General features: G+C 41.6%; 1 protein-coding gene across 7 annotated transcripts in view; it reads left to right on the top strand.

Annotated features, from left to right (window-relative positions):
- Positions 1–21433, top strand: part of rap1gapb (RAP1 GTPase activating protein b) — a 248153-nt gene that overhangs the window by 134881 nt on the left and 91839 nt on the right. Inside the window, exon 1 of one of the 7 annotated variants that reach the window (XM_074669252.1) lies at positions 3703–3792. The exons of the other annotated variants lie outside the window; for them this stretch is intronic. The gene's annotated coding sequence lies outside the window, so the exon portion shown is untranslated. Of the gene's footprint in view, positions 1–3702; positions 3793–21433 lie in introns of those variants that run through there. 7 annotated transcript variants of the gene reach the window in all.

The following is a 21433-nucleotide window of genomic DNA, read 5'->3' as shown; positions in this document are numbered from 1 at the left end:
TAATGATGATTGACAGCTGCCGTTCTCGTGTATTTTGGGGGGGATTGTAAAATATGTCAGGAGGTAGAGTCAAGAAGTGATTAGACTCTTGAAAGAAAAAATTATATTATTTTTGTCGCCCGCCTCCACTCAGATTCTCCCAGAATCCCTCACAGTCTCTACTGTGTAGACTCTGGCTGCAGCCAATGGCTGCGCCTGTGACGGGGGAATTTTGGCTTCAAAACTGTAAAATGGTAAATGTCGGCGCCATGCTGTCCACTCTGTATACAGACTATGGTATAACCTTAGTAGTGCAAACTAATTTTCAAACTAAATGTGACTTTTGTTAAAGATGCTATTAGGAGAATCTGTTTTATTTGGACTGTATCGCCACCTTGTGGCCCGGAGTCTCACACACACACTGTAGGCAGTAAATTACTTTTAGTCAGGCGTGGGTTTATTTTGTGTATAGTTCCAGCCCTAATCTGTTATAGAAATAAACAAAAATCACATTACATTGGTGTGTGCGCTCACATAATTCCCAGCGCCCTGGTTGAGGCACCCCAGCCTAAAAAATCTGGACACCCACCTGCTTGTCAGCACGTACCTCGTTATGTTGCTCTGCTCATTAAAGATGCTATGAGGAGGATCTGTTTTAATTGGACTGCATCGCCACCTTCAGGCCTGGAGTCTTCACATGCAGTTGTAAATTATACAATGTGCCAAATTAAGGTATTTATCAGTACAGTTACGTAATGATACAGTTTGAAACGTGACATCAAGCAAATATTGTTGTAGCAGGCTATATGTAGTGCTATCGGCATCCTGGTTATGTCCTGCCAGTCATCTACCAATCAGAGCTAACGTAACCTCACTCTTTATTTTATTGATAGACTCTCAAGTTTGAACAGACCACTGCAGAATAACTGCTGACTGAGGGTTGGAGTCAACATTGGCACAAACAGTTTAGTCCCTGTGTTAGCCTTTAGCTTGGGCTGTATCACTCTCCTGCTCTTCTGTCCTTTTTCTGTCTGACAGTTAGGCTCCGGTGTCCACCATCACTACAAAATTAATCACAGAAATCGTTTTCAAGCAGAGAAAAACACAGATCTCGCTTCTCTCTACTAAACTTCGTCAGCTGGCTACTGTTGTCATAGAGACTTTGAAATGTCATAAATCAATCTGGTCCTGCTTGACCCGATCAGGAAGCTAAGAAGTAGCAATTGAAAAATTACCTGTAATTTGTAATGCTGGAGTTAATAATCTCATTTTAAAGTGAGGGTTATAATCAGGCATATATCTAGAATGGAGACTTTTTCAAGATCACGTTCAAACTCCTCACAGCCCCTCAAAGAAAAGAGCTGTTCATTATATCTTCATCATACCCAGGAACATGTAGGGTTTCAGTAGCAGATATAAGAGAACAAAGGAGCTCATTCTGATGCAAAATAAAATAATGAAGGGTAAATGGTTCCATAAATGCTTTACATTGTTTCACAAAAAGCCACATGTAATCAGGCAGTCGGTAGAGAGGCGATGAATTGTGTGATTGTTCAGCTCTCATTGCTAAAGTGCTTACATTTTCAGCCACCAGCTGTGAATACATTTAGAAATGGTTTTACATATCTGCAGATCTAAATCCATACATCCACCAGCCACTTTGTCAGGTAGACCTTGTTAGTTCTGGGTTAGACCCCTTTAGCCTTCAGAACTGCCTTAATCCTTGGTGTCATAGATTCAACAAGGTCCTGGTAACATTCCTCGGGGAGTTTGGTCCATATTGACATGATAGCATCACTCAGTTGCTGCAGATTTGTCGTCTGAACATCCATGATGAGAATCTCCCGTTCCACCACATCCCAAAGGTGCTCTATTGGATTGAGATCTGGGGACTGTGGAGGACATTTGAGTACAGGGAACTCATTGTCATGTTGAAGAAAGCAGTCTGAGATGATTCCAGCTTTATGACATGGAGCGTTATCCTGCTGGAAGTAGCCATCAGAAGATGGGTACACTGTGCTCATAAAGGGATGGACATGGTCAGCAACAATACTCAGGTAGGCTGTGAATTTTTTTTCTTTTTTTTTTTCTTTTTTCTTCTTTTTTTTTCTTTTTTCCTTTTTCTTTCTTTTTTTTCTTTTTGCTCTTTTTTTCTTTTTTCTTTTTTTTCATATTTTCTTTTTTTCCTTTTTTTCTTTTACCCCCTTTCTTTTCCTTTTCTTCTTTCTTTTTTCTTTTGTCTCCCCTTGTTTTTCTTTTTTTTTTTCTTTTTTTTTTCTGTGGACTTTAAACCATGCTCAGTTGGTACTAAGGGGCCCAAAGTGAGCCAAGAAAATATCCCCCACACCATTACACCAGCAGCAGCAGCCTGAACCGTTGATACAAGGCAGGATGGATCCATGCTTTCATGTTGTTGAGGCCAAATTCTGACCCTACCATCTGAATGTGGAGCAGAAATCCAGACTCATCAGACCAGGCAACGTTTTTCCAATCTTCTATTGTCCAGTTTTGGTGTTGCTGTGTGAATTGTAGCCTCAGTTTCCTGTTCTTAGCTGACAGGAGGGTCACCCGGTGTGGTCTTCTGCTGCTGTAGCCCATCTGCCTCAGGTTGGACGTGTTGTGTGTTCAGAGATGCTCTTCTGCAGACCTCAGTTGTAACCAGTGGTTATTTGAGTTACTGTTGCCTTTCTATCAGCTCCAACCAGTCTGTCCATTCTCCTCTGACCTCTGGCATCAACAAGGCATTTTGTCCCACAGAACTGCTGCTCACTGGATATTTTCTCTTTTTGGGACCATTCTCTGTAAACCCCAGAGATGGTTGTGGGTTAAAATCCCAGTAGATCAGCAGTTTCTGAAACACTTAGGTGGGTGTATCTGATGTGTTTTTATCTACATTCTTGTATCCAGATGAAAATAAAACCCAGGTTCAGTTGTAAACGTGAAGAAAAGTTAAGATGAAGAGAAACATGAATGAAGACCAGCTTCTTCTTCTTCTTCTTTGACTTTCTTCTTCGTGTCTCCACACATGAGCTGTTGAAACACAGTGAAAGCCTCTTTATGCAGAAGCTCTTTGTTGTGACTGAGTGTGTAATGTGTTGTGATGCCTTGCTCTGTCTTCTGCACGAGGATTAGGAGGAAGTGATTACTCTGTGATTTATTAGACAACACTGACCTGCGCTTATTCCTCTGTGGGCTGAGTTAGTGATTTTCCCCATTATGTGAGAGCATGTCTACAACATCTGCAGCACAGAGAGCCTTTTCTGCTGCCACTAATGTGTCAAATGGACACGCTGATGGCTGGGTTCATTTCTGCAGGAGGGGGTTTATGACGCTGGAACAAGCTGTCAGAGCAGAGAGGCAGATAATTAGGACGGGGAGATTTGATGCCGCCTTTTCCAAATGAGGTAATGTCCCCCTTTTGTTTTGGGAACTTTTGCTTTCAAGCTTCCATCCGGAGCACGGCGTTTTGTCCGATTGAGCGAGCAGAATCTCTTATTAACAAGCAGATTCAGTGGAGCAAACGCTGAGCAAAGCAACACCCACAGCTCAGACGAGCAGCTCCCTAACAAAAGAAAGAGACATCAGCAGAGAGATGGAGAGAGGAGCGTTTGTACTCTGTCAGTGAACGCATGAATGTGAGAAACAGAGGAGGGAGGGAGGGGAGGGCTGCTCTCAGCATCATCTGACGGGAGAGGGAGCCGATCTCTGCCAGCAGGTGTTGGAGGAGAGAGGAACTGAGTCAGACGCTCGGAGGGAGCGATACGGAGAGGAGCAGCAAGTTGTTGAGGAGGAGAGACGGAGCTTTGCAGACAGGTAAGATCGCACAGAGATGGAAACTGTTAGAAGAGAAAGATTAGAAAGAGAAGAAGAAGAAAAAAGAAACAGGAGACTCATCATTTAGATTTCTTTCTGATCTCAAGACCAAGAACTTTCTCTGCGTCTGTTCCTGTGTCTTAATCCAGGAAGTGGCGGATTGGCATCTCCACTAAACGACTCTGCTTTCATTGTGCATTAGCTGCTCCTCTTGATTAGATTAGCTGCTCTCTTCTAAGTGGACCTGAAAAGCTCAGAGGTTCATGTACACTTGTTTCTGCCTGTGTGTGTATTTGAGTGTGTGCTGTTTGAAGGAGAACGCAGCCAAGCGGGACATCACTCTGAGGAAAGAACTATGATTCTGAATTTTATATTTGTACAATTTTCGTGAGTTTTTCCAAACTCTGGCCCAGAGCAGGAGTTTAATCTGCGATACGGTTTAAAAACCCTGAGCTGCTCCAGTGAGGATGAATTGTGAAATGTAATTCCAGTCCCAGAGCTTTCAGCTTCAGACTCAGACCACTTTCTTGAAGGAGTTAACCCTATTCCAGGTCAAAGTTTTTGCTCAGTGAGATTCAGACTCCTTCCCTTGGACTTTATCTAAGGATTTCATCTCAGGGTTTGAGAAGTTGAAAAGAGTATAAAACCTGCATTATTTCTAAAAGCCAGCAGGGGGCAGCTCAGCTGATTTGGAAACAAGTCCAACAATATAAAACAAAAATAACTTTGACTCTTTGGAGCTGGGACAAAACGTTTTTCTCCCAATTTGAGTCTCTCGCAATTTTCGAGGTGCTGATTGAAATTGCGAAAAAACTCTTTGGTATTGCTGATTTTTGCAGTTATGCTCAGACAATGTAAAAAAGTTGAATGATGATACAGTCTTTCTCTTGCACAATCACATTACATTTTTTCTTTTTAAAATTGCACAGTTCCTCGACATCCCATTAGTGCACTATTTTAATTTTTCAATTTTTATTCTATTTTAACTTAAATTTGTATGTATTTTTTATCCTCCAAAATTCTTTATTGTTACTATTATTATTATTATTAGTTTATTTTTAATATTTTTCATTCAAAATTTATTTTTATTATTATTATTATCATTTATTATTTAGTATTCTTATTATTCTAATTATTATTATTATTAATAATAAAATTATTTTTTTTTGTATGAATTATATATTAATTATTATTAATTTATTGATATATATTGAATTAATTATATATACCCAATACCAAGATCGGATCGGTTTACACCCATCGCAAAATATGTCAGAAGCCATACTTTCCAAAAAAATGCACATCACGTGGGACTCAGTTTTTAGTATTTATTCAGGCAATCTGATATCTCAACTTTTTTTGAGCTTATGAACCAAGACCAAAATGAAGGATTTAATTTTGAAAAAGAAAAAATAGTTGTTTTTCAACAAAAAGTTGTGATTTAAAATCATTAAACAAATAATCCTGATACTTTCGATACCACATTTTTTTCTCCTACTCTGAAAATTGTTATGGTTCAGGTCTCAATAGAAAAAGAATGTTAATTAAAGCAGGGTTACGTTTCAGAAACAGCAGCCTTTGATTGATCGAGTAGTCACCAGACTACAGCGCTGCTTCCACCAAGGGGTTCAGTTTGGTTCATCTTGGTACAGCGCAAATTTTGTGGCGTTTCCTTTGACTAAAACTGGGACAGGCCCCAGAATTACCGTTTCATACCATCCCACTTTTTGGTACCCTTCTGTTAGGGTACCAGACATACCAATCCGACCCCCAGAGGTGGAGCTAGAAAGACAGCAGTCTGCTGATTGGTTACAAGAATCGTCATCTCCTGTGTGACAGTAGTAATAAAGAGCGAGACATGACCCTTCCATTATATTATCCTTGCAGGGTACACTGTTTTAAGCTGCTATGTCGTCATGCTATTGTGTAGCTGACCCGATAACTAGCATTTAGCTCGCACACCATCTACTAAAAAGGAAACACAAACAAGATCAGGCTTTACCGATCCAACTCGTACCAAACTGTACTGATCCATACTGGACCACTTGGTGGAAGCAGGCTTTATAGAAAACATCCATGTTTGCAAATGTGTTCCCCATGGCTCCAAAAGCTGCACTCAAGCCTTCCACAGGAGTTCACAGAGATAGATAACATCCCCATTTCACTGTCCATGACTCCTCAAACCAACAATAAGAATGGAGCAGCCTGATGACGGTTAAGATGATGGTAATGGTGATGACTGATACAGCATAATAATGACTCTATGTGCAATTAGAAAAACACAGATGGCACCAGTTAAGTTGGGTGTATTCAAAGCAAAGGAGGTGAAATCCTCCAGCGTACAGAGCACCGTGCATCTACTTGTTTCAGCTCAGTGTGTTAAGAGCAGCTGGAGTTCAAGGCAACAATCACGCTAACAGAGAAACCTTGAGGTTTACCTTGACTCCAAAGATGCATGGCTGCTTAGTATGCTGCTCCTGAGCTGTCTGTACGATGAGGCCTCTGATGCTAGCTGAAATGTAGCATTGAGCTCCTACGCTCATGCTTATGGATAGTGTGAGTCAGGGTTATGGTTGGGTAGTTCCTGGTAGAGGTTAAAAAACAATTCTGGTGTTAAGTCAGAGTTTCTTCATGAGGTAACTGAGGTGTCTCTGATTAACAACAACCATCTGCCGTAGGCTCAGTCATTAGACTCGAGTGGTCGGATCATTACAGCGCTCTATTACCAGATATCTTTGTGTATGTTTGTGTTTGCAAATTGCCTCTTGAATTATTTGGGAGTCGCAGAGCTGCGGATAGCACTTCCAATCTTCTACAATTGCAAGATTTCCTCTGGGCTCCCTGCTCAGACAGAACGGTCTGCTTAAGCCCCGACTGAAGCACTAATGGACAGAGTTAGTCCACCATTAATAGCCGGGGTCACTCCTCCGTAGCAGCATTCAGTCCGCTGATATCTGACTCTCGCTGCCTGTGGCTTTCTTCTGTTTGCCAGTGCATCTGTTGAGCTGGCACACAGGCGGCCGACATGTTCAGCCAGTATTTAGCCCGGGGTCGTCAGTATTTATGAGGACGATTGTAGATTTTTGCCGAGCCTCTGAGGGAAGTCTTTGCACTCACCCCATAATACTTTATCGTACTTATTTGCACTTTCCATATCAGTTATGTGGATTCAGAGCCTTATATTTCCCCGTCTGGATGTTTTGTTGCTGCTGAAGTGAATGAAATTACTGACACTGACCAGGCTATAACGACTGATGAAAGATACGACCAACTATCAAACTGCTAAACAAAAAGAAAACAGTTAATTCATCTCTTAAAATAGATCCCTCCTTTTGTTGTTCACTTTCATGCCAAGGATGATTTAATGACTAAGTGTGAGTCATGAAAATATTCAGATTATACCACATGGCAAAACACATCTGTTGCTGTTTGTTGTTCTTCCCGCATGCTGAGTAAAATTATCTTTCTTACTATTTTTAAGCCCTTGAGTTCTGTTTTCTGGCTGTCGGTTCATCTCTCCGTCTCAATCTTGGAAATGAACCATCTCAGGAACACCTGGAGGGAAATTCTTCAAATTTTACATAAATACCCACATGAACCAATGGGAAATGTGCACAGATGTATGAAGTAATGCTGTTAATGGCTGAGATGAAGTGAGGTGATAATTGCATCTGTTTGGTAGAAGTGTTGACTGATGGTTCAACAGTCCATGTTCTGTTAAATAACTGCCCACAAAGTGCGACACTGTCTGTGATATTTTCGTCAATTTTTTCTCTTTAAGTGGCTGTGTGTGTTTCCTGATGTCTACTGTAAACAAACCTGTTTCACACGGAGTTACTCTGCTCTCTGTGGTAAATGCTGATGAATGCAAAATGCATTTCTGGCAGGTAGTGCCATCCAAGTCTTTGGCTGTTACTCTGGTTTTTTTCCTGCCAGGAAACAAAAGATAGTGTTGTAGTTTTTGTTTTCAGTCCAAAGATTTCATAACTTAGGGAGGACGTACACATTCTTTCATTCACTTTATCAGACAGCATCAATTGATTTACTGTTCAATATCTCAAGACTCCTTCAACCTTAACCAAGAGTATAAATTTAGGAGTAGATTTATCTTGTCTTGAGCTTTGTGACTGAATCATTTACTATTCTTGTTACACTCCAAACTTAAAAAGTATCAGAGATCTCACAGGCCAGAACATTTAGAGAGGGCACTTTCAATGAGAAATGAAGATTTGATAAGTTTCCATTAAATTAAGAGTTACTTATAATTACCCACAATATGTTTTAGAGAAACTGGCAGGTGTCACTGACCATTTGTGAATGTCAGTGAGGAATTGTCAGTTAGCAATTGGGTGGTGACATTGTCAAATGACAGGTGTCACTGACAGATTGGCGGGTAACAGTAAGATTTTGGCAGGTGTTGGGGAGGGATTGGCAGGCGTCATGTAGCAATTCCCAGGTCTAACTGCCAGTTGGGAGGTGTCAGTAAGGGACTGGCAGGTGTCACTGTTGATTGTCAGGTGTCAGTGAGGGATTGGCAGGTGTCAGTGAGGGATTGGCAGGTGTCAGTGAGTAATTGGCAGGTGTCACTGTTGATTGGCAGATGTCACTGTTGATTGGCAGATGTCAGTGACAGGTGTCAGTGACAGACTGGCAGGTGTCACTGTTGATTGACAGGTGTCAGTTAGCATTTCCAAGTGTCAGTGAGCAATATGTAGGTGTCACTGAGCAAATGGCAGTTGTCACAGCAATATGTAGGTGTCACTAAGCAATAGTCAGGTGTCACTGCAACTTGGGAAGTGTCAGTGATGGATTGGCAGGTGTCACTGTTGATTGGCAGGTGTCAGTTAGCATTTTTTATTGTCAGTGAGCAATATGTAGGTGTCACTAAGGAATAGTCAGGTGTCACTGCCACTAGGTCAGTGTCAGTGATGGATTGGCAGGTATCACTGTTAATTGGCAGGTGTCAGTAAGCTTTTGGCAAGTGTCAGTGAGCAACTGGCAGGTGTTTCTAATCAATTGGCAGGTGTCACCGCCAATTGGGAGGTGTCAGTCAGGAATTTGTAGGTGTCAGTAAGCTTTTTACAGGTGTCACAGTTGATTGGCAGGTGTCAGTGAGAGATTGGCAGATGTCACTGCTAGGTGTCACTGACAGACTGGCAGGTGTCACTGTTGATTGGCAGGTGTCAGAGAGCTTTTGGCAAGTGTCTGTGAGGGATTGCCATGGTTTCACTTAGCAGGTGTCACTGCCATTTGGAAGGTGTCAGTAAGGGATTGCCAGGTGTCAGTGAGCTTTTAGCAGGTGTCACTGTTGATTGCCAGGTGTCCATGACAGGTGTTACTGACAGATAATCAGGTGTGACCTATCAATTGGCAGGTGTCAAGGATAGGTGTCGCTGACAGACTGGCAGGTGTCGCTGTTGATTGGCAGGTGTCAGAGAGCTTTTGGCAAGTGCCTGTAAGGGTTTGTCATGGTTTCACTTAGCAATTGGCAGGTGTCACTGTTGATTGGCAGGTGTCAGCATTTGGCAAGTGTCAGTGAGCAATAGGCAAGTGGCACAGCAATTGGCAGATGTCAATAATTGATACCACAAGCCACTTTTGGATCTTGGCCCTACTTGTCATTTCTCTGATGTGTCAATAGTTTGACCAGTGTTGTTCCTATTTACTATGAAGGAGGCTGAGCTTCCAGGTCTTACTGTAGCCAGCCGATAGGAGTAACTTTAAAAATTGTGTTTAATTTTTGGGGCACTGTTACATCGCCCATCTTTGCATACAGTCTAGATTTGACTAATGCTGAGTAAAGCCATCCAACTCAGGGTAAATGATGTAAGATGCAGTTATTGCTGCAGCATGGAGCCATGATTCATTTCAAAAGGCTCCAGCAAGCTCATGACCCAGCACAAGTGGAGGAAACACACAGATTAACTGGTGTACTCTGCATCTTGCCAGAAACTAACACAGGAACATATGAAAGTATCAGAGGCAAAGACCTTAAAGGTGAAGTCTGGTTATTTTGGAGTTTGGCTCACTGGTCCTCTGACGTAGTTCGCCATTTGTCCCTGGCAGATTGTTCACTCTGGTGCTTCATGTGATCACTTTTGAATCTGCTATTTTGGGTCTCTGCAGGGGATTAAAAGTGGGATGAGAATCTGAACTTTGTGTATAAAAATACATTTTCTTGACGTTCTGAAAGTAATGCATAGTCCTTACAATGAGTGATTGCAGAAGTCTTTTTTAATGAAAACTGAAGATTAACATTCACCTCGGCTAGCCTTGGATGGTCTGATAATATCTCTCATCAGTATAATGTGGTGTGTATGTATTATTCAGCACAGAGTCAGATGATATTCTCGGACTCTTGGAGCTCATCCTTTTGAAAAATAAACTGCTCTGTCTCCAGGAAAGTAGCTTTTCCATTAAGATGACTCATGACTTTGGTAGTATTATTTTATCATTCTGTAGGTGTAGCTTTTGGGTTTGTTTTCAGATCTTACATCTTTCACTGATGGCATATGTTGCTAGGTGATACACATTTGCACAACTGCAGACTCAAGCTACTCAGGAAGGTGATTTGTGCAGTCTGTAGATCACAGTACAAGATGGAAAAACTAGTCAAGGAAAAAGAGACAGAAATGTTTTTGGTGAACTCGACATGAGCGATGCCTCTCTCTAGCAAAGTGGCACACAAAGCTACACCACACCACCTCTCCTCTCCTTTGGCTCCTCTGCATTTACCTCATTTAAAGCGGTTAATCAGCTGTGACTGGGAGAGGAACCTTTCACCTGGGGTTATGCGCAGAAAGCTCGGCATTAAGCCTCCTCGCTCAGTGTGAGAGCTGGATGGATAAGTGCTGCTTGTTATGAGTCTCCAGTGTGCCAATCATCCCGTGGATGTGACTCTGTGACCCGGCCACCTGGCTGTGGTTCACAGACCTGGCCTGTGACTGACAGCTGGTCCAGAGCTCATTAGGACGGACTGCAGTGTTTAATTCATCTTTAACAGCTGGTTATTCATGTAACTGCAGTTCTTTATGATAAAATGAAAAAGGAAATTATGCTTTTGCTGTTAATCACTTTCTTGTTTGCAGACATCCTTTCCAGTCTGTTTTAGTTTTATTAAATAATGAAGAGCAGGTTGATGAAACTAGCAAGAGTTGGGTGGATTTTGCAGAAGCAACTAAGCTACAAGCTACTTGCCTGAGCCACTAAATTTAGCCCTAAAAACGGTCCTACCTGTGGGTTGTCATTGGTTTAGTACCTCCTAAGCAATGGTCTTCTTTGAGCCTGATAGTGTGTTGTGTCTCCGTCAGCTCCTGGTGTATCAGTTTTAAGAGTGACATTGTAAACTGGATACCTTCAGCTGAACCTGTCAGTGGAGCTCATGATGCAATGCAAAAACTGAAATCTTATCAAGTGTTTTTGTCTTATTTTAAGTAAAAATGTCTTGTTATACTTCATATGAGCCACATTCAACTGGTCAGTCTGGAAAAATATCTTTTTAAAGTTGTTTAAAGACAAAAATCAGGTCTGAATTGTTGGTAATAGTTTAAAAAAGAATCTACCAATGGAACAGGAGAAATTTGCTGAAATTAGAAAAAAAAATTAATACAGGTTTTCTCTTGTTCCATTGGTAGATTTTTTTTACTTGTTACAAGCAATTCAGACCTAATTTTTGTCTTTAAATAACTTGAATTAAAACATTTTCTGGACTGGTCAGGTGAATGTGGCTCATATTTTCTACTGAAAATAAGACAAAAACAGTTGAAAAGATTTCAGTTTTTCTAGTGTTGAAGTCCTCGGGAATGCAACCTAGTTTATGTAAACGTGTCATCATCTGAAGCTCTTTTAGATGGATGCATCCCACTAAAAGTTGTCAACCAACATGCACCATTTTCAGGTTGATCTTCAAGCCTTAAACTGTGAAGGCTCAAGTGTTTTCTCAGGTCATAGCTGTTCAGGGCTTCAACCAGTAACAGCTTCACCCCTGGTGCTTGTCTTCCTCTAAATGTCAACAAATCCATCAGCAGTGCAATAGAGCATGATCAAGACCAGCACAGGCTGGATATTCTGCATGCTAACAGGCTAACTGCTACACATAAAGATGCTGGTTGTATGGTTCTGTGGTAGGGATGTCCCAATATTACATTTTTACTTCCAATACGATACCGATACTGCAGCATTGAGTAATGGCCAATACCGATATTAATCTGATACGATATCAGCATTAAACATGCATACTTTTATAACTTATTTTGTAGTATGTCTGTCATGTTAGAAAAGGCTTAAGTGATATTATTCAAACAAAGAACAGTAGTCAGCAACAGTAGGTACGAGGAAAAACTGACCCATTTATTATTAACCAATGGGTAACAGAAACTGCTTATGTCGGAGATTTTAGATGCATTCCGATACAATACCAACACTTGTTTTTTTGCTGATATCGGACCGATATCCGATATCAATATCGGAATGGGACACCTCTATTCTGTGGTTCTTTATAGCTGAATTTTACACTACACCAATGCTGCAACCAGAGAAATTAAGCATGCTAAATTTAAGCTAGCATGTTTGGAAGCTACTTAACAAACTGAATAAAAAAAACAACTAGCTACTGACAAAAATTTTAATCCAGTCCCATCTGTAGGGATGAGTACCTTTCACTTTTGGCCAGTACCTGGCAATAGGTACCGGTACTTTTGTGTGTTCATGTGGCATTAGATTTTTTTTCTTTTTTAAATGAATCTCAAAGTTTTTCAATTTAACATATTTTTTTCTCAATATGTAAACTTGCAATACTGTTTTCATGTCCAGTATGGAAAATCGCCTACTCTTCCACTCCCTCACAGCCACAAGGATGTGTTTAGGTACTGAAACATGGCACAATTCGATTTTACGAGAATCCGTACTTGGTACTACAGACAGCATTTGGTCTCTTAAAGGGATAGTTCAGTTTTTTTGAAGTGGGGTTGTATGAGCTCTATGTGACCACTAAGGACATTAGATACAGTAGAAAGTTGTCTCCTCTCCCTCAGTAAGACACAAACTGTAATCGATGGTGACGATGAAATAGACGCTAACAGGGACAGACGGTACCAAATTCAAAGGCTATTTTCTCTGCCTACAAGAACTAAAATCAAAAAGTAATACCACAGTTTAAGAGTACGCTACATAAAATCATTTTTAAGTGCATTAAGTCTTTGGAAATATAAACATTTATGTCTGTAATCGGCGCCCGAAGCATAGCTTGTTTACATTCCCTACAGCTGAAAGGAGGAGGGGGGACGGAGCACACTAGCGCTGCGCGGAAGGACACATGACCAGTTAGTTAGGTCCGGATAAATATTTATATTTCCGAAGACTTAATGCACTTAACCTTTTTACATTTAGAGAGCACACACTCAATGATAACAAAAGACACATCACACAAGATCTCTTATGATCTTATACTGTGTGGACACTAGAGCTGCACGATTTGGGGAAAAGGTGCGATTTGCAATTAGGTGGACAATATTGCGATTGCGATTGTGCTTGCGATTTAATAAAAAAAGTTGTGTCATGATGAGTCTACAGGCTTGCTTGGTTATCATGGAGAAAAATCTGAATTGCATGTGCTGACATTGCGATTGCGATTGCGATTGCGATTGCGATTGCGATTGGGATTGCGATAATCGTGCAGCCCTAGTGGACACCACACACACTAACCAATTCCTCAGCACAGTATCGGCTTCTTCATGCTCAATAATCCAAATCTCACCTGTAAAACGTGACTCCGGTGTAAACAAACATAACAGACGAATGGGAAAAAGGAATAATGGTTGTTTCCGGCCGCTAAAATGTTCACATAGAAAAAATATGTATATGGAAAAAGTTGTGGAAGTGGCGGGGATATGGGCTGTATGAATAACAATGTGAGTTGGAGGTGAGTAAAATCATCTTTACAGATAGATTTCTTTTTTCCTTTTCAGTCAGCTGAGTCAGCTCTCGTCTTGATAGGCTTTGCCTCAGTACACATGACATTACATGCTGTACCTCCTCTTGGAGCGCCCCACACACTACAGGATTTTTAGTCGCAAATATAAAACATGTTGATTATCTACGATCTCTCAATCTGAGGCTTTCCAAGCGGCTCTGACCTCTGATTCACTCTTAACACACCCCACACGACAGGAAGATCACACACTGCGTAATTTGCAGACATTAGACAATCAGGCCTTTGCTTGCTTCGATCGTAAGGAGGAGATCAGGACAAAAATCAGCCCCATTATCTTGTAATGACTTTAGCTAGCACCAAAATACTGACGAATGTTGGATTATTAAAGCCCCCAATTTTAGTACCATTACTGACCAACTCTGCTTCTTTTCACTGGTGCAGGATGAGTTATGGAAACCACTGTGAAGAGAAACATAGCACATTGTCGTCAAGTCCGAAAGCATCTTTTAAAGCTCTTCTTGCGCAGATTGCATGATGGCCTTGGCTTGTTGACGACTGCTTTCACAAACGAGACTGTACAGGCAGATAGTAGTTTAGTTGGACTGGCAGGATCTATCCTGTAATTTAAATCAGCCCTCGATGATTCAGTCGATGATAGGCCAACGTTTCAACAAGCCAGTGACGGCTAAGTATAGTTTGCTTTTCCTTATATGCCCACCCATATCTTTTCCCGCTCTCTGTCTGTCCCACTTTGTTGGATGGTTCAGTTGCTGATGGAGGTCTACCAATGAATCTGAGGGGAAAGGAAATGTTTTCCTTCTGGTGCAGATCATTTGTCTTTCGTAGTGGACTGTAAAAACGGTAAACAGACTGTGTTTATGAAGCACTCCAGACCACTCAAGGCGCTTTTACTTCCTAAGTTACTCTCACCTGTTCACTTCACATCCACATGCTAATGGCTGCTATGTGAAGCCCAGATTAAATCCTAAGGATGACATTACTGTCAATGGCAGACTCTCAGAAAAGCCTCCAGGCTGGGGGAAACTGGGGACCGAGGAATAACACAAAAGAGCTGGATTTTCAGCATTCGACTCTCTGGGGAACGATTTTACTGTTTAACTTGAAAGAATAATATTCTCAGATGGAGCAGGTGCGTGTACGGGGGAACAAAAGTATGTAAATCAGGATTCTGGTGGCTCAGACTCTTAACCTTGCAGTTAAAACACTTTCAGACCCATTAAAAATGACAGATTCCCACCAGGTGAAACAAGAAAAAAGCATTAGCAGAAGCAGAAGCCAATAGTTCAGACTGTAAGGTACGTTTCACATCCCCTCAACGCTCTTCGCATGCTAATAACGCAGAGTTGCAGCAGTTTCCCTCGGTGTCTCCTCGGCAGATGATGACTCACTGGTTGTTTCTACTTCCTGAGGCTTCAGTAGACCCGTATCACACAGTATCATCATGTCATATGTCAGGATGCTGGTATTTGATAACGCGTGCCCACTGTGTTCCTCACAATATGCCAGCTTGAAATCTCTCTGAGTCAAACTTAACATTTACGCTGAACCAGATATATCCTGTTATCTGCCTTGTAAATTAATTCAGAGGCGGCAGAAACACACACACACACACACAGAATCACATACACACACCACATAAATGTATTCATCTCCCGTGATGAGAGCCACCAAGCGTGCCAGCGGTAGTGAAAGTGGCAGGCTGTCAGGCAGCCGTCATCTTTCTGTCGGCGGAGTCTCCTAATCAAGATTGATTTGCACCTTTGTGCTTCTCCTTTCATTACGGATCACAAAGTGGCACATGGGAGGTTTGGGCTTCCTCTCTGCATGCTAAGGGAGTCTGAAGGTGATTTACAGCGACTTTGCAGAGGGAAACACATGATGAAAGAGACGCTGGTTCAAAAGACGTAGGTTACATGTGCAGACATGAAAGAACTCTGATAACTCTGTCACTTTTTTTTAAACTAGTTTGATGTTAAGTCAAGAATCTATAAAGTCTCATACAGACCTGTTAAGGATATTTCTGTAAAACAGCTGTGACTTCAGATTACTGAAAGCTGTTAAACCAGTGGATTCTCTCTGATGAAGTGATCAGGTAATTTCCTCTTCTGCAAGGAATCATTTAATAGTTTAAAGCTCTAAGCATTGTGTTTCACCCAGGGCTTCCTTTAAAGTGACACTTAGCGCTGACAACACATACACAAAGGAAGAAGGAGGGTCAGCAACTTGCCACACCCCCTAGCAACTTTTTTTTCAAGTAGCAGTTTTAGCGGCCCCTCTGGAGACTGATGTGAAACCATGTATTGATCTCCATCATCCGCTGCTTCACAACGAGCAGCGGTTGCTGAGCCACTCCCCCATCCGAAACTTGCAGAGGTCTCTCTCTGCTGCAGCCAGAGCAGGAGACTGCATTTAAATACATAGTACTTGTACTTGGCTCTTTTGGATCACTTTTGCTGGTCCCAAGCACAGATAAAGGACCAATAAACAAATAAGTGGATGACTAAATAAACCAAATAAAAAAATGAAAAAAAAAAAAAACTTAAACATAGAAAGTTCATTTCTATTTAATAACATATTAACAGTGTTATCACGTGCTTTCTGTCTCTCTCGCATTATTCCTCTTTCCTTCAGCATCCATAACAATTACATGCAAATGACTTGTTCTGCTAATTAGATGATTGGTCATTTAGCAACTTGTTTTATCTGTGAAAAATACTGCATTTTAGTGAGAAGATGATGTAAAACAAAAAAATACGAGAGCTATCTGAGTGGTCGTCAAATGTAGCTCACAAGTCACAGATGAAAAAATTAATAAAAATGTGTATGAAGCCGGATAAGTGTCAAAATTCACAAATGCACACGGAAGGATTTACAAATGTAAAAAAAAAAAAAATTAAAGCTGCAAGCAGCGTTAGACGGGTCCTCGGGGCTCATGCCGGTTTTGCCCTACTATCATGGTATTGGCCCCACTGTGTCCAACAGAATAAGACGAACATTTTGGTGGTGGTTTCATCTCTCTAGGACATTCCTAGCCCCAGTTAGGGCTATTTTGCTGTGCATAGGTGGAAGTGAGCCTACTGACTCAGAGAGAATATTATGGGATGTCAGGGAGTCAGTTGATACCATGGCAATGTATCCTCTGCCATGCTGAAGAGAAATAGCCAACTTCCTGTCTGGGAAAGGTCAGGGTGTCAGCAAGTAATTTGTTCGTCTTAATGAGATGAACATTTTGATGTTGGTTTGATCTCTCTAGGACATTCCTACTGGCTGCTATGGCTGTTTTAATGTGTCAGAATGTGGACAGAGGGAATATTATGGGATGTTTGGTATTATATTGAAGAGTTTGATGCTTGAAATGTGTGTGCCGATTTTGGTGAGTTTTTGAGCATGTTCAGGGGGTCTAATAAGCACTTTAATGGAGGAGAGAGTCATTGTTGCCTCTGCTGAGTCATGTGACCAGCTGTGTGGAACTCCTAATCAGTGTGACATCATCACAGAAGTGCAGGAGGATCAAATTCCCAAAAGGACAAACTTCTCATCCTGTAGGCCAGAATGTTGACCTAATCTGTGTAAAAATATGATTTTCTTAAAGAACGTTTTGTGAGGAATCCAACCATGTCATTTTTAAAGCTGTGTGACTTTTACTTTTTTGTCTAGAGGCCCAACTGCTCAGCGAGGGCTGCTCTCCCATCTGTTAACATTGCGTGGTCGGCGACTTTGAGGGCTCGCCATTCGAAAACCGGGCCCGAAACAACAACTTCCCCTACAACTTTTGTAGAACAGGGTCTGGTCTGTCATGTGAACCAATTTTCATGCCAGTACCATTTTTGGTTATTGACAAGTTAATGTTTGTAGAAAGGCTAAAAATTCTGAAATCTCTTATTTTGGCGGGGAAATTGCTGGCTTCCTGTTGGAGCTACGCAAAAATACCTCCTATATTTTTTGTGCGTCTCAATGAGATGAACGTTTTGGTGTTGGTTTCATCGCTCTAACACTTTCCTGGACTGAGCTAGAGCCATTTTTGTGTGTTTTTGAGTGGTTTTTAGAGGTTTTTAGGCTCTAGAGAGATTATTATGGGATGGCGGTGGTCATGTTTGGTATCAAACGTAAATTTTGGGCGCCCATAATGTGTGTGCCAATTTTGGTGAGTTTTTGAATATGTTAAGTGGACCTAATAAGCGATTTACTGGAGTGCGGAATAATAATAATAATTAAAGCTGCAAGCAGCGTTAGACGGGTCCTCGGGGCTCATGCCGGTTTTGCCCTACTATCATGGTATTGGCCCCACTGTGTCCAACAGAATAAGACGAACATTTTGGTGGTGGTTTCATCTCTCTAGGACATTCCTAGCCCCAGTTAGGGCTATTTTGCTGTGCATAGGTGGAAGTGAGCCTAATGGCTCTGAGAGAATATTATGGGATGTCAGGGAGTCAGTTGATACCATGGCAACGTATCCTCTGCTATGCTGAAGAGAAATAGCCAACTTCCTGTCTGGGAAAGGTCAGGGTGTCAGCAAATAATTTGTTCGTCTTAATGAGATGAACATTTTGATGTTGGTTTGATCTCTCTAGGACATTCCTACTGGCTGCTATGGCTGTTTTAATGTGTCAGAATGTGGACAGAGGGAATATTATGGGATGTTTGGTATTATATTGAAGAGTTTGATGCTTGAAATGTGTGTGCTGATTTTGGTGAGTTTTTGAGCATGTTCAGGGGGTCTAATAAGCACTTTAATGGAGGAGAGAGTCATTGTTGCCTCTGCTGAGTCATGTGACCAGCTGTGTGGAGCTCCTAATCAGTGCGTGACATCATCACAGAAGTGCAGGAGGATCAAATTCCCCAAAGGACAAACTTCTCATCCTGTAGGCCAGAATGTTGACCTAATCTGTGTTAAAATATAAATGTCTTGTATGAAATTTTGCGAGGAATCCAACCATGTCATTTTTAAAGCTGTGCGACTTTTACTTTTTTTGTCTAGAGGCCCAACTGCTCAGCGAGGGCTGCTCTCCCATCTGTTAACATTGCGTGGTCGGCGACTTTGAGGGCTCGCCATTCGAAAACCGGGCCCGAAACAACGAATTCCCCCACAACTTTTGTAGAACAGGGTCTGGTCTGTCATGTGAGCCACTTTTCATGCCAGTACCATTTTTGGTTCCAGTGGAGTTAATGTTTGTAGAAAGGCTAAAAATTCTGAAAACTCTTATTTTGGCGGGCAAATTGCCGGCTTCCTGTTGGAGCAACGCAAAAATACCTCCTATATTTTTTGTGCGTCTCAATGACACGAACATTTTGGCGTTGGTTTCATGTCTCTACGACATTCCTAGCCCAAGCTAGAGGCATTTTTGTGTGTTTTTGTCTGTTTTTTAGAGGTTTTTTGGGTCTAGAGGGATTATTATGGGATGGCGGTGGTCATGTTTGGTATCAAACGAAAATTTTCGGCGCACAGAACCTGTGTGCCAATTTTGGTGAGTTTTTGAATATGTTTAGGGGTTCTAATAAGCGATTCACTGGAGGAGGGAATAATAAGAAAAAAATTAAAGCTGCAAGCAGCATTAGACGGGTCCTCGGGCTCCTGCCAGTTTCCCCTCCAATGTGTCCAACAAAATGAGACGAACATTTCGGCGTTTGTTTCATCTCTCTACGACATTCCTAGCCCCAGTTAGGGCTGTTTTGGTGTTCATAGGGTGGAAGTGAGTCTAATGGCTCTGAGAGAATATTATGGGATGTCAGGGAGTCAGTTGATACCATGGCAACGTATCCTCTGCTATGCTGAGTGACATGAGCAGCTGGATGCGTGGAGTTCTAATTAGCGTGACAGAGGATAAGTAGAGTGGAGAGGGGGGTTTAAGAAAAACTTCTGGTGATGAAATCCTCACAGAGTCCACAATTTTACCCCAATCTGTGTCAAAAATGTCATAGTTGATAGTAATTTTTGTCAGGAATCCATTTTTGGCATTTTTGAAGCTGTACGAGTTATACTTTTTTCTCTAAAAGCACAAATGCGTCACAATACAGATGGAAGAGTGCTAGAAATGGATTATGCATTTTAGAGAAATGGCCAAACTACTTGTCCTGTAGGCCACAATGTTGGCTTAATCTGTGTAAAACTATCATGTGATTGTAGGGAATTTTGTCAGGAATCCAACCATGTAATTTTTAAAGCTCTATGACTTTTAGTTTTTTGTCTAGAGGCCCAAATGCGGCACTAGTAGAATCTGTGTTTTGACCTGAAATCGGTTCTCCTCATCTGCTAACATGGAGAAATCCTAATTCGGCTGAAAGCGGTCGGCAGCTTTGAGGGCTCGCCATTCGAAAACCGGGCCCGAAACAACAACTTCCTTCACAACTTTTGTAGAGCAGGGTCTAATCTGTCATGTGATGGTATTTTCAAGCATGTACCATTTTTGGTTTCAGAGGGTATAATTTCTAAAGAAAGGCTAAAAAAAAAAATTTTTTTTTTTGGGGGGGCAAATTGCCGGCTTCCTGTTGGAGATGGGTCCAGGGTAGCAGCGTGTGATTTTTGCGTCTCGATCATACGAACATTTTGGTGTTTGTTTCATCTCTCTACGACATTCCTAGCCCGAGCTAGGGTCCTTAGCGTGTGTCTAGGTGGCGCTATTGAGCTTATTATGGGATGTTGGGGGTCATGTTTAGTATCAAACGAAAATTTTCGGCATCCATAATCTGTGTGCCAATTTTGGTGAGTTTTCGAATATGTTAAGAGGACCTAATAAGCGATTTACTGGAGGAGGGAATAATAATAATAATTAAAGCTGCAAGCAGCGTTAGACGGGTCCTCGGGCTCCTGCCGGTTTTCCCTCCGATGTGTCCAACAAAATGAGACGAACATTTTGGTGTTTGTTTCATCTCTCTACGACATTCCTAGCCCCAGTTAGGGCTGTTTTGGTGTGTGTGGGGTGGAAGTGAGTCTAATGGCTCTGAGAGAATATTATGGGATGTCGGGGAGTCAGTTGATACCATGGCAACGTATCCTCTGCTATGCTGAGTGACATCACCAGCAGCTGCATGCTTGGAACTCCTAATCAGTGTGTGACATCATCACAGGAATGCAGCAGCCCTGGGAGAGGATCAAATTTCCAAAATGCCTAACTACTCATCCTGTAGGTCAGAATGTTGACCTAATCTCTGTAAAAATATGATTTTCTTGAAGATCATTTTGTGAGGAATTCAACCATGTCATTTTTAAAGCTGTGCGACTTTTACTTTTTTGTCTAGAGGCCCAACTGCTTCAGAGAAGCTCTTCTCCCATCTGTTAACATTGTGCGGGCAGCGACTTTGAGGGCTCGCCATTCGAAAACCAGGCCCGAAATAACAACTTCCCCTACAACTTTTGTAGAGCAGGGTCTGGTCTGTCATGTGAGCCAATTTTCATGCCAGTACCATTTTTGGATATTGACAAGTTAATGTTTGTAGAAAGGCTAAAAATTCTGAAAACTCTTATTTTGGCGGGCAAATTGCCGGTTTCCTGTTGGAGCAACGCAAAAATACCTCCTATATTTTTTGTGCGTCTCAATGAGACGAACGTTTTGATGTTGGTTTCATGTGTCTACGAAATTCATGGCCCGAGCTAGAGCCATTTTTGTGTGTTTTTGAGTGGTCTTTAGAGGTTTTTTGGCTGTAGAGAGATTATTATGGGATGGCGAGGGTCATGTTTGGTATTTTATCGAA

Source organism: Halichoeres trimaculatus, unplaced genomic scaffold (genome assembly GCF_033239565.1).
Source record: "Halichoeres trimaculatus isolate MK-OKI-2021-1 unplaced genomic scaffold, fHalTri1.1 fHalTri1_scaffold_1, whole genome shotgun sequence".
In the NCBI taxonomy this organism is placed as follows: domain Eukaryota; kingdom Metazoa; phylum Chordata; class Actinopteri; order Labriformes; family Labridae; genus Halichoeres; species Halichoeres trimaculatus.
Note: the sequence above shows the minus strand (reverse complement) of the source record. Positions and strands in the feature narration are given on the sequence as shown.